Raw genomic sequence first — 14,573 nt, 5'->3', positions numbered from 1 at the left:
GAGAAAGGCAGGGGAGAAATCACGGGTTCTAGAATCACATCGTAAATCAGTTGAATATGGCATATAAGAATCCAGGAAAGTACAGTAATTCCATGGAGTGAACAGTCATTTGAAATGCAAGGAATGGGTCAAATTTTTTAAGAGATTAAAAAATATATATCAACAGGGGAGTCGGGTGGTAGCGCAGTGGGTTAAGCGCAGGTGGTGCAAAGCACAAGGACCAGCATAAGGATCTGGGTTCAAGCCCCCAGCTCCCCACCTGCAGGGGAGTCGCTTCACAGGCAGTGAAGCAGGTTTGCAGTTGTCTATCTTCCTCTGCCCATCTCTGTCTTCCCCTCCTCTCTCCATTTCTCTCTGTCCTATCCAACAACGATGACAGCAATCACAACAATAACTACAACAATAAAAAACAACAAGGGCAACAAAAGGGAAAATAAATTTTAAAAATTTAAAAAGAATTTAAAAAAGAATATATATATATATATATATATATCAACAGGAGTTGAATACTGAAGTTACATTTATTATCTAAGTGGGAACAATGTCACTGAAAAAAATAGTTAAAAAGTATGAAAAATCAAGAACTGAAAGTGAAGACTGGTCTTTCAAGAAAGCAGTGTAAAGACAAAGAAGAGGTTTCAGTCTATCAAAGTTCAATATAAAGGTAGGTACCAGGTGACATAGAGACAGCAGGATCAGGTGGGAGTGGGGAGAGCAAAGTTTCAGGAGAGAAATTTAAATAAGTACAATTTTTGAGAGATAAATTAGACAAAAAGGTTAAAGGGCACCTTATCCTGTGAGAATGGAAAAAAAAGATATCTAGGACTATAAAAGTGACAAAGAAATATAACAAACTATACTTTAAAATACATCTATATAAAATTTACTATAGGGTGATAAACAGTTAAGTGTGATCAGGCTTTATGACTTCTGTCACTTCTAGATGAAGCAGCTAAGAAAATTATCTTCTCAAACTAAAGGGATCTTGAGGATAGTAATAAAAATTTTGTATCAAAAGAAAAGAGAAAGTAAGAAAAATGCCAAAAATCTACTCTAAGGACACAGGTGAGATTTGGAGATCATGAATTAGAGAGTGGTATCAATGCATATGAATTTTGGGGGAGGTAGGAGAGGTTTCACTGGGGCTTTACCAGTCTGTGTGGATTTTTTTTAGATAGTAAGAGAAAGAGGGGAAGAGAGAGAGAAAGACACTACAGAACCTATCCTTCCTTCAATGCATGTCAGAGAAAACACGGAAGTGAGCTTCTTGTTGGCTGCACATGAAGATTTGTAAACTTCTTTAGCAGGGGACCTGGGAAGGAAGATCATAAGTCCCATTCAGGTTGTGCTTCAATTGAGCTGATGTTGCAGGAATGAAAGAATAAAAGAGTGAACAGATCCTACGTATGACCAGAGAATGTGAGCTCAGATCTCCCACAATGCAGAGGTCACATAAGCTCCTAAGCTGAATATGGGCCCCAGATCACATCAAATCGATAGGGTTTACAGTCAACAATATTTATACACCTTTCCCATATTTGGAGCTACTCTCTTCCCTGATCTAGCTTTCTGTTCCTTTTCCAGCCATGACATCATCTCCCCAGACAATAACTTGGATACACCTGCATATCAGATTTCAGGCTCAGGGGAAAATAAAAAACTAGTATAACCACAGGCCCCTTGGAATATAACTAAAATATGCCTAGTAGCTATCTACAAAATGGAGGACCCCCCCCCCAACTCTTCATCTGCACTATTCCAGCCTTTAAGTTCATGATTGGTCAACAATTTGTTTGGCTTTGTATGTTAATTTTCTTTTCAACCACCAGGTTCCAGATGCTAGCATGATGCCAACCAGACTTCCTTGGACAGACAACCCCACCAATGTGTCCTGGAGCTCCATGTCCCCAGAGCCCTTTCCCACTAGGGAAAGAGAAAGACAGGCTGGGAGTATGGATCGACCTGTCAATGCCCATGTACAGCGGGGAAGCAATTACAGAAGCCAAACCTTCCGCCTTCTGCATCCCACAATGACCTTGGGTCCATACTCCCAGAGGGAGTAAAGAATAGGAAAGCTATCAGGGGAGGGGATGGGATACAGAGTTCTGGTGGTGGGAATTGTACGAATTCCCTTAAAACCTCTTGTCCTATGGTTTAGTCAACGTTTCCTTTTTATAAATAAAAAATTAAATGAAAAAAAAGAGGGAACAGAGAAGTAGTGCATCAGTCTCTACCTGCAGGGGGGACACTTCAGAAACTGTGATGCCGGTACTGCCAGTGTTTCTTTTTTCTCTCTCACTCTGTATCTCTCCCTTCCCTCTCGCTTATCTTGCCTTTTTAAGTAATAGGAAACAAGAAGAAGAAGAAGAAAAAAAGGTGGGAAGTGGCTTCCAGGAATGATGGATTTGTTGTGCAGGCACTAAGCCCCAGCAGTAAACTTGGTGGCAATTAAAAAAAAAAAAAAAAGAGAGAGAAAAGAAAAGAAAACTGGGTTTTAGAAATAATTTCAAATAACAATTATGAGGTATATTCACACACCTCACTCAGCCTAAAGGGTAAGTCAACTCATAATTATCAAATACCCCCAAAGAAATTCCTCCACTTGTTTATATATGTTTACATATGTTTGTATAAAACTCTATGGTTATGTATAGCATCTCATATCAATAAATATACTTTGGTGTAAAATATATGTGTACATTAAATCTATTTAGTTGTTTCTTTTGCAGTAACTTTTCCTTTCCAATATCAATTTAAAATATGAAGTAATGTACTTATGCATGTTAATAAGCACTAATTTAAAATTTCAAGGTAACACAGTTTGACAAAATAATAAAACATTAAAAATGATGTTATTAACTTTGCATAACTATGGTTGGGGAAGATAGCATAATGGCTATGCAAACTTACTCTCATGGCTGAGGCTCCCAGGTCCCAGGTGCAGTCCCTCACACCACTGAAAGCCAGAGCTGAGCAGTGCTCTGGGAATACAAAAATAAAAACAAAAACAAAAACACTGCATAACTATAAATGAATGTATGGGTTGCTCTAGACTACAGTGTAATTTGAACAAATAAACAGTGGGGGGGGGGGCTGGGAAGGCACAGTGGGTGCACCCGGGTTAAGTGCACATAGTGCTATGTGCAAGGACCTTCACAAAGATCATTGCGGACCTGTGCAAGAGCTTGGGTTCGAACCCACACTCCCCATCTGCAGCAAGTGAAGCACTTCTTCAGTGGTCTTTATCTCCCCCCGCCCCAAGTTTCTCTAGCCTACAAATAAAATGGAAAAAAATAAACTAACAAGGTTATTCATTTTTTTAAAAAAGCAATTTACATATATATACATATTTTTTTTGCCTCCAGGGTTATTGCTGGGGCTCGGTGCCTGCACCACAAATACACTGCTCCTGAAGATTATTTTTCTCTTTTGTTGCCCTTGTTGTTTGTCGTTGCTCTGTTGTTATTATTGTTGCTGTTGGATAGGACAGAGAGACATAGAAAGAGGAGGGGAAAACAGAGGGGGAGAGAAAGACATCTGCAGATCTGCTTCACCACTTGTGAAGTGACATCTCCCCCTCCCCGCCCCCCAGGTACCCATCCCAGTCCCTGTCTCTGTCCCCATCCCAGTCCCCTCCAGGTAGGGAGTCTATGGCTCAAACCAAGATCCTTCCTCTGGTCTTTACATTTTGTGCCATGTGTGCTTAACCCTCTGCGCTACTGCCCAGCCCCCCAATTTGTATATATAGTCACTGACTTTGTTATATCCCTTTTCACAGTGATTGAAATATTTTAGAAAAGAAAATAACCTTTAGAAAAGAAAATAACCTTATAAAATTACAGGCAAAATACAGGGCACAAGGAAAACTTTCTGGACATTCCTGAATATATGTTATTTTAATTTCTTAATCTATGAAAAATGGCTATATATGTACTAGTGGCATTATTAAACGGATGGTGAGTATTCAAAAAACACAAAAGGGTAGTTATCAAGTCCCAGATCTCATGAAATGTCATCTAAAAATGTCAACAGTATTAGGTCCATCACCCAGACTCGTGTATCTTTTAAGTGTCAATATCTCCTAATAAACATTTTATATATGATAGAATTTAAAAATTAAACTTACATGTTTTCAAATAAAGACTGGGACCAGACTATGACAACAGTCTTTTCGTCATTTTCAATGGTTCCCCCTTTTTAGTCCTCTACTGTAATTCCATTATGTGGCCCTTTGTATAGCTGAACACACACACACACACACACACACACACACACACACACACACACACCACTATGTATCTATCAGACCTATCCTGGTTTTTTAATTTTTTATTGGGTAGTTAATGGTTTACAGTACAGTTGTTGGCACATGGTACAATTTCCTGTCTCACTATGACAAGTGTCTGCAAAATACATTCACCCCCAACTTAAGTCCTTTTTTCCATTTTTATGTACTAGGACTTAAAAGCCCCTTCCCTATACCTCTTTCTCTCTCCTACACCAAACTAGTCCAAGTTTTACTTTTTGCTTCTGCTTTCTGCTCTTGTTTCTTAAATTCTACCCAATGAGTGAGATCATCCCATATTTACCTTTCTCTTTCTGGCTTATCTCACCTACCATGGCTATATCCTAGGTAATTCCTCTCCTGGAGTTATCTCCTAAGGTAACATAATAACTATGGTCAGAGTAGCACAGTTAGTAATAGCCCAAACCTGGAAGCAACCTAGGTATTCCAATAACAGATGAACATTCTTAGCCAAGAAAGCTGTGATATTTATACACAATAAGATCAGCCATTAGAAATAATGAAGTCACCTTCCTCACTTTATCTTGGATGGACATATCCTATTTTATGTAAGTAGTGCCAAATTTCTAGGGCTCAACTCCTTGTTTTTAATATAAGAGCTAATTCACACTGTACTCAGCATCTTCATTCAAGTTCCATCCTTTTCCTTCTTGCTCTAGTATTGCTTCAATCCCTTAGTTATCTAGCTGGAAAAAAAAATATCACATATTTTATCACTCATAATTATGAGCTCAATGAATTTTTTAATAGTCACATTTTATTTCAGGATAATAGCATGTCTTCCTTTGGTAGTCTTTTATTAAGTATCAGTCTAAAGTGGGCTGATGGTTTTGGTTATAAGTACTTCACCACCACCCCACCACCACATCTAATACCTCCCCAGACGGAAGTCACTTGGTCTACTTATATATGTTCTTTTTATTTCTCTGTCACATCTTATTGTCTTGTTTTTTGTTTCACTTTGCATTTAATAAGAAGAAATACTATTTCCAATATAAAAAGGAACAACAAAGAGTTCATGTTGCTATTTAATCTTTGGTATTAATGAAAAACAGATAGACTTTTTAAATGTAATTTCATTACTAGCAAGCAAGAATGAGAAGCAGAGACACAAGAAATATGTGCAGCATATAGTTTCCTGTAATTAAAAGAAATATTCACATGAATAAGGCCTGTGAAATATAAGTTAAAAGCTTTCTTCCTAGCCACAATGGCATCTAAACATGAAGAAAAAGAATTTGAAAATAAAAGGAGACATTTGGGGAGGCAGCCTATGGGAAAGGACTAAGGTGATGAAGACTATTAAATTTCCACTGTTCTCACCCTATGTCTGCTCTATGAATAACCTCATTTCAATTTTTCCATCTTATTCTTTACAGTTCCTGAGAAGATTGCTGACAAGGTAATTAAAATTGTGAGCATCACTTTGTTTTTTAATGTACATAAAAGAGTAAACGAGGGGATTGTTTGAATTGAATGTGGACTACAGAGGAAGAGAAAAAGACCTAACAACTACCTGCTAAATTTAGTCAATTTAGCATTGAGAGGAAAAGTTGACAAAATTTCCAAGGAAACATAACCAATTAAATATTCCCCATGTTAAAACTTTTGAAAGTCTCCTTCCTCACTGTCCCAGCCACAAATACTTCTCCTAAAAAGAAAGAGAGAGAGAGAGAGAGAGAAAAAAAAAAAAAAACTGCTTATACTCTGTGAGATTCTTCTTTTGCTCCTGTCCCACCTTACTTAGTTTTTGAAAATTTAAACAATTTCACTATTGCAGCAACATATGTAAAGTCTTTGCTCTGGGTCAGGTGTAAGATATTTTTTGCATGAAATTAGCTACTTCATGGCCAAGCTAAAAATAGCAAACTGTTTGAGATGCTGCCATCTCTCATCCAGTTTTCAAGCAAGCTTTCCTAAATGGATAACTTATCTTTTCCCTTTAGCCACAGTGCACATGATGAAAGCATTTCCGCCTATATGTGGATATTGACAGAAAGTTAGAAAATGATGTTTTTTAAAAAAGTCTTTAAAATATTTATTTGTTTATTTTCTTAACTTTCATAGGACTGAGAGCAGTTGAAAGGGAGAGGGAAATAGAGAGATGCCTTGCAGCACTACTTCATCATTCGTGACATTTCCCCCTTGGGGAAGGGGGACACCAAGACAATGAGCATGGCAATATGTGTGCTTAACCAGTTATGTCACTACCTGGTCCCCTAGAAAAGGATGTTTTTTTAGAGTCTAGTATGGTATGAAACAAATGTTACTATGGAATCAAGATTACATATGCAAATTAGGGCATATTATTTGTAGACAATATACAGTACTACATTTTGTATTTATAGTTTCTCATAATGTAAACTGGCATGACTTGTATTTGATAAAAACATATAGTTAGAGTGTCTACCAGAATAATTTCTTCTTCTTCTAGAGTTTGCCCTTCTTCCGTAGCCAGTCAACAGCATCAGGTTGAGCCTGATGTAAAGTTTTGAGACCTCCTTTGAATCTGGAGAGGTGGCAGTCGTTGACTATGTGGGTCATAGTCTGTCTGTAGCCGCAGGGGCAGTTCGGGTCATCTCTGGCTCCCCAGCGATGGAACATAGCGGCGCACCGGCCATGGCCAGTTCGATAGCGATTGAGGAGGGCCCAATCATAACGTGGTAGGTCAAAGCCGGGTTGACGCTTGCAGGGGTCTGTGATGAGGTGTTTGTTCTTTACCTCAGCTGACTGCCAGCTCTGTTTCCAAGAGACCGGAAAGAGAAGTTCAGTGTAGGCGTAGGGGACCAGATTGGGTGACGAGACGTCAAGCGTTGGACAAGGTGGGCGAAGATATCCGCGTATATTGGCAGGTCCGGTCGAGCGTAGACGTGGGAAATGAACTTAGATGATGCTGCATCCCGACGAATATCTGGCGGGGCGATGTTGCTAAGAACTGGCAGCCATGGAACCGGGGTGGAACGGATGGTTCTAGAAGAGAAGAGAGGGGGGCCAAGTGGTGGCACACCTGGTTGAGTGCATATACCACAATGCACAAAGACCCAGGTCACTCTTCTCTCTCCCTCTCTATCACCCCACCCTCCTCTTGATTTCTCTGTCTCTGCCCAAAATAAACAAATAGAACTAAAGAGAGAGAGAGAGAGAGGAGAGGTAAGGAAAAACTCACAGAGCATATAAACTATACTTCAAGGACTCCCAACAAAGAAAATACAACATTTGGAGATGAGGGTTAAAGCTTTGATATAGGGCGCCCGGTGGTGGTGCACCTGATTGAGTGCACATGTTACAGTGCCCAAGGACCAGGATTAAAGCCCCTGGTCCCCACCTACAGGGGAAAGCATTGCAAGTGGTGAAGCAGGGCTGTGGGTGTCTCTCTGTCTCCCTCCCTCTCTATCTCCCTTCCTGATCTCAATTTCTGGCTGTCTCTATCCAATAAATAAATAAAGATAATACAAAAAATTTTTAAAAGCTTTTAAATAGAGTGCATACCCCAAAAGAATTTTTGTCCATATTCCTAGCAGGTGGGAAATAAAAGGAGAAGATGATGAAAGGGCTCTGAGCTCCAACTCCATCAGGACCCAGAGAGTGAAGAGGAAAAAAGGAAGAAAATTTGGAAGTAGAAGTAGATGTAGATGTAACTTGGAAAGGAAGAGAAGATGAGACCATGGAAAAACAGGGCAAATGCATATAAATGTATACAGATATCTGTGACCTTGGGAGAACTACTATAGCTTCCAGTGAATGGAATGGGGATACAAAACTTTGGTAGTAGGAATGGCGCAAAATTATATCCCTGTTATACTTTTGTATTTCAATGTTAAGTGACTAATAAAATAAATAACAACAACAGAAGAAAATAGAGTGCATATAGAAAATGAACAGCAGGGGATTTTTGGAAGCATGACTATGAAGTAGGAGCTGTTTCAGACCGTTCTGTGAAAAGAAAAGAAAAAAAAAGATTGCCTGAAAACTCACTAAGCCAAGTTAAGTTGTCCATGCTACTGTGATTCCATCCTGACCACTCTGGGCAGGAAATTTCATCAATGTGTCCCAGGAAGTCACCTCTCCAGAGCCCTACCCCATTAGAGAAAGATAAAAATAGGCTGGGGGTACGGATTGACCTGCCAATGTCTATGTCCTGCAGAGAAGCAATTACAGAAACCAGAACTCCCACCTTCTGCACTCCCAAAAGAATTTTGGTCAATACTCCCACAGGGGGAAAAATGTGAGGGCAAGATGACAAGAGGGCTCTAAACTTCAATTCCATCAGGACCCAGAGAAAGAAGAGAAAAAAAAGGAAAGACATTTGGAAGTGGTAACAGACGTTAGTGTGACTTAGAAAGAGAAAGAAGGCAGGACCATAGAACAAAATAAGCAAATATATATATATATATACATAGATAGTTATAGAAATAATAGTCAACCTATATTTGTGACCTGAGGAGAACTATTGCAATTTCCATTGAAGGGAATGGGGACACAGAACTCTGGTGGTGGAAACTGTGCAGAATTATACCCCTGTTATCTTATAATTTTGTAAATCAATACTAAATTAGTAGTAAAAAATTTAAAAAGAAAATGAACAGCATATAATGATCATTATTACTATAAGCACAACACATAATCAAGTTCATATGCCTAAGGGATAGAAATGTACAAGTTCCTATTCTAGAAAATTTACTTAGGAAGAAATAACAAAATACAGTCAATAATATAAACAAATTTATGAAATGTTTCAAATGATGTACTTGTAAGTAATCATTCTGTAGTCAAAATAAAACTTGAAAGGTGTGTAAAGGTAAGATAAAAATCAGCATTTGGGAGTTGGGCGGTAGCGCAGCAGGTTAAGTGCAGGTGGAGCAAAGCGCAAGGACCAACATAAGGATCCCAGTTCGAGCCCCGGCTCCCCACCTGCAGGGGAGTCGCTTCACAGGTGGTGAATCAGGTGTTCAGGTGTCTTTTCCCCTCTCTGTCTTTCCTTCCTCTCTCCATTTCTCTCTGTCCTATCCAACTACAACAATAAAATAACAAGGACAACAAAAGGGAATAAATAAATAAATATTAAAAAATTTTTTTAAAAAATCAGCATTTGAGGAGCATTATTATTATTAGTATAGTGGAACATATAAGAAACTATGAATATGAAGAAAGTGACTCTTGTTATAGATTGCTGACCTAGTTTAGGTTTAAGCAGTTTAGGGTCTGAAGTGATATGGATACTGTAACAGTTGGAAACAAAAGGAATTTAGAGTGATTATGATATGTCCAGATTATTAAATATATAAATGTGTCACTCGGGAGCATGTTGATAATGGGGAAAGCTACCGATGTGTGGAAATAGGGAGTATATGGAAAATTTTGTACCTGCTTCTCAACTTTGCTACAACTCTTAACATTGACTTAAAAATGAAGCGCTAGGCAATCGGGCAGTAGCACAGTGGGTATGGCACAAAGCACGAGAACCAGTGTAAGAATCCCGGTTCGAGCCCCTGGCTCCCCACCTGCAGGGGAGTTGCTTCACAGGCAGTGAAGCAGGTCTGCAGGTGTCTATCTTTCTCTCCCCCTCTCTGTCTTCCCCTCTTCTCTCCATTTCTTTCTGTCCTATCCAACAATGACAACATCAATAACAACAATAATAATAACTACAACAATAAAACAAGGGCAACAAAAGGGAATAAATAAATATTTTTAAAAAACAATGAAGCACTAAAAACATGACACTTGGATATTAATATTATTGTAGCCATGAGTCTACTATTGAGTATAGGTGGTCTTGATCAGTTTTACAAGTGATAAATTAAAACAAAATTTTCTACTTTTAGTTGTGGTCTACTGACTTACTGCTTAAAATTTAAACTTCCATGTATTTCATACAAATGCTACTAAGTTATTTTTATGGATTGACTATAGTTATTAATTACAACTTTCCACCAGTTAATGCATGCACACAAACCTAAGCTTTATCAGAAAACTTAACTCACACCAAGCCTAAATCCAAGAAAGATTTTCAAGTAGACCTTAAAGGACCTCTTCACCAGGATCAATAGAAGAGGCTTGTTCAAGTCCACTTCAGATAATTTTTCTTACTGATTAAATTCAACATTTATATAACATAAAATGTCAGATGACGTTTAACTAATGCCTGAAATGGGTAGACCTATTAGGAACGTCTCAACATTTTTCTTTGTGTCATCAAAGGTTAAGCTTTAACAAGGAATAGAAATCCAGGAGAAGAAAAACTTTTACGATAATTTTCTATATTAATCATCTTTAAAAGTGTATCCTGAATCGGAATTTGAGAAGAGCATATTTATTTCATGTGTTCTAGGTTTGCATATTTATAATATATAACATTTATATTATATGTAAATAATATTTAATATCTAAGTAGTTAGCAAAGCTTACTACTGGAAACAAAAATATTTGCTTCAGTTCTAAAGTAAGATGTGTGGGATTGACTCCATGAGGCCTTAATGATAGCTGTATCATAAAACAGTACTAAAAATAGGAAAGGAGGCAAGTGTAGTTATTAAAGACAATGTGTGAAAATAAGAATTTAACTAGACTGACTCAAATCATAAAAAAAATGGAGGAAGGTTATATAGTAAGAGAAAAGTTTTATACTAGTGCGAACTTATGTATTAACTTCTGGGGCATTGTGCCTGTGATGCTCAACTGCTCTTAGCAGATTTTTTCCCCTTTAAGTTCAAGTTAGTTAGAGACAGAGTGAGAGAAAGGTAGACGAAAAGACACCACAGCATTGTTTCACCATTCGTGGAATTTTCATCGGTGCCATGCTTGGTGCTCCCCTGAGGTCCTATGGGCTAAAACCCAGCTTCTCCGTGTAAATTCAATTAAGAATCTAGCATGCTAAAAACAAACAAACACCACAACACTGGATCAATTTAGGACAGAAAAAAATACAAGTAGAACTTGAGTTAGTAATTCTGTTAGAACAAACAAATATACAGCAATGGAAGAAGTAAGTCATGTAATGAATGAAGTTAATCATAGAGGTAGGTTGTTCATGGGGACAGTAATACATGGGCTCAGTCAGAATTCCACAGACTCAAAACAGTCATTTTCTTGTCTCTGTGTGGGTTCCATTTGTAAGCAGACTCCCCCATGTAGTTGTAAGTGAGTTGGTCACTGACAATTCTAATATTTTTTTATTCTGACAATAAATGATCATCCGTATGAAATTATTTCCTCCTTTCCAGTACTTTGAGGTAGTTACCAGGGAAATCTCTGATTAGCTTAGTTAGTATCACTAATTCATTTCCAAAATAGTAACTGAAGCTAGAGGATTGAACAACTGATTAGGGGGCTTTCATTTCTCCATTCTCTTGCTTCCTTTATCATGAATTAACTCTCCATACAGGGGAGGTTTTTATTTCTGGACTCTTAGTTCAATTTCACTGATTTGAGGTATCAACTATTACTCTAGGACCCTGTTAGAAACAATAAGTAAAGTCATTTAAACGGCGAATTACAAAATCAATATGCACAAAAGTTGGCATTTCTATATTCAGGCAGTGAACTAGAAGGAAAGGAATCAAAAGAACAATCACATTTATAATCACCTCAAAAAGAATTAAATAAATAAAGAATTAAATAACTAAGACTAAATTCAACACAAGAGGTGAAAGATCAAAAACTATAAATCACATCTTATTGTTTAATTTTATTTTTTACTGAGGCGAAATTAGTTTAAAAAGGACGACACATATTTTCATAGTACTTCACCTCTTATCCTATTGTGATTACCAAACCACATGCCCACCACCATAGAGTCACTGTTCCTCTCCCATTGCCCATTTGACCCAGCCCCTCACCTCTCTCCCACCATTTGGTGATGACTTCGGTATTTTCTTCTATGTGGCTTTAGGGGTTGAACTCATAGCCTCATGTATGTAAGATAAGTGGTCTCTCTGGTTCAGTTTTTCTTTTTCTTTTTTTTTGTGAGATGTGGACTAGAGAAAGAAGAAACCCTATAATAAAGCTCCATTGTCCATGGAGTGGATGTGGTCCATGGTGCTGCCATGTGGTAACAGGGCTCCAACACATGATAATGTTCACACTCTAACAGAAGAGCTATAGCTAACCCCAGAGACCTCAGTTCCTCAGAACATTTTGATGTTTGCTTTCATTTGACAACATTTCTTTGCTTTCCTTCTATATATATTCTGCATATGAATAAGATCATTTGATGTTTGTCCTCTGATTTATTTTTCTTAGAATGAACACCTCTATTTTGATTCAAAAGAAATCTTAGAGCTGAGAAGAAATTACATTGTGTATATATACTACATCCACTTCTTTCTTGGATGCTTGTATTGTTTCCTTATCTTGACTGTTGTGAATAGTGCTGCAATGAACAGAGCTGTGCATATATCTTTTTGAACGACTGAGTCTTTGTTTTTTGGATACAATCCTAGGAGGAGGATTGCAGGATCATATGGTAAGTCTATTATTAGTAATTTAAAGTTTCCTGTTTCCATAGGGGTTGGACCAATTTACTTTCTAACCAACAGCCTGTAAGAGTTCTTTTTTTTTTGCCACACCTTCAGTAGCTCCTATTGTTTCTAGGCCATTTGGATAACTATCAGCTGGCAACTTACTTGGTTTTGATTTACACTTCTGTGATTATAAGTGATGATGAGCATTTTTATTTGTTTTCCACCTGTATGGCTTCTTTGATGAATAAAATATCTTTATATTTTAAATACTTTTTAAAATGCCTTATTTATTTATTTGATAGAGACAGAGAAATTGAGAAGGAAGGGAAAGGTAGAGAGGGAAAAAGAAAGAGAGACACCTGCAAAACTGCTTCGTCACTTGTAAACTTGTAAACTTGTAAGCTTCTGCAGGTGAAGGCTGGGGGCTTGAACTCAAATCCTTTTGCATTGTAACACATGCGCTCAACTAGATGGGCTAGTACTCAATCACTTATTTTTCATTTACAGTAATTTTCTTAGGCGAGTAGTTCCCAATCTGGGGTGATGTTACCACCTACCTGGGGACAACTGCCAATATCTAGAGAAATGCTTGATTATCACAGTTTGGGAACAGGGAAGCCACTGGTTTCTAAAGGATAGAAGCCAGGGATGCTACTAAATATTTTACAACACAGAGGACAAACCTCCACAACAAAGAATAACTTGGTCCAAAACTGCAATAAGAAACCCCACCATAGCCTTATTTCTCTGAAAGTAGGAATTTGTTTTCATGGTTCTTACAGATTTTCAGGATGCTACATAAATTGTGGAATAGTTTTTTTTTGTTGTTGTTGTTTTTTTTTACAAACTGTGAGATAGTAGATTATATTTCTCATATGCTGTAGCTTCCGTATGACCTGTAAAGTAATTCTGGAGGGTACATTTCACTTAGGGGAAGGGACAATAAAGCTCACTGTCACATTTGTATTCCAAGAACATTCAGCCATCTGATAACCTCCTTAGAGGAGTCAGACTTCAGACTGCCTGCTCATGGACTCACACAAGGTTAAGTGCCTACCACATTTCATGATATTCATGGGCCAAATGACAACAATAACAGTAAATTTGAGCTGACATCCTATGGTAGCAACAAAACAGGAAAGGAAGGAAGGAAGGAGCTTTCCAAGGGCAAGAACAATACAGCAAGTATCCTTTTATAGTTTTCATATAAGCCGGTGACTTTGTTGTTATATGCAGATACCGCTCATTGTTGAGTTAGTTTGGCCCTGTGCCACAGTATCTCAACAATTAAGCTTAGGCAAATAAGATACATTTTTTGGTTACTTCATGGTAGAGATAATTTTTATTTTCAATATTTTTAGAACTCAACAGAATATAGCAAAGAAATTTATCAGTCTTAACACTGGCCTTTATGTTCGGAAGTATAGAGTAGTTTTCTTGATTAGTTACACATACTTACATATATTAACAGGAATGTAGTGTGTGTGTGTGTGTGTGTGTGTGTGTGTGTTTGGAGTGGTAGAAATAGATTATCTACAAGACAATTAAAATGTTTGTACATCTTAGCATTGTGGACCTTTTTGTGGGCCTCTATAGAACCATGCCTTCAATCTGAAGCAATGGTAGGGACTGCCCCACTCTCCAAAGGGAGCCTGCATCAACAAACTCTGACACTTGAGGTCCTGAAATGAGTGCAGCCTAGAATGTTCCTAGCTTGACCTTCAGGTTATAGAATGCCAGCTCAGGCCTTCAGGGATGCAGAGATTGCATAGGCTCCTGTGCTAAATATGAATAGACATGGGCCCCAG

Source organism: Erinaceus europaeus, chromosome 9 (assembly GCF_950295315.1).
Source record: "Erinaceus europaeus chromosome 9, mEriEur2.1, whole genome shotgun sequence".
In the NCBI taxonomy this organism is placed as follows: Eukaryota; Metazoa; Chordata; class Mammalia; order Eulipotyphla; family Erinaceidae; genus Erinaceus; species Erinaceus europaeus.
This window is presented reverse-complemented; position numbering follows the sequence as displayed.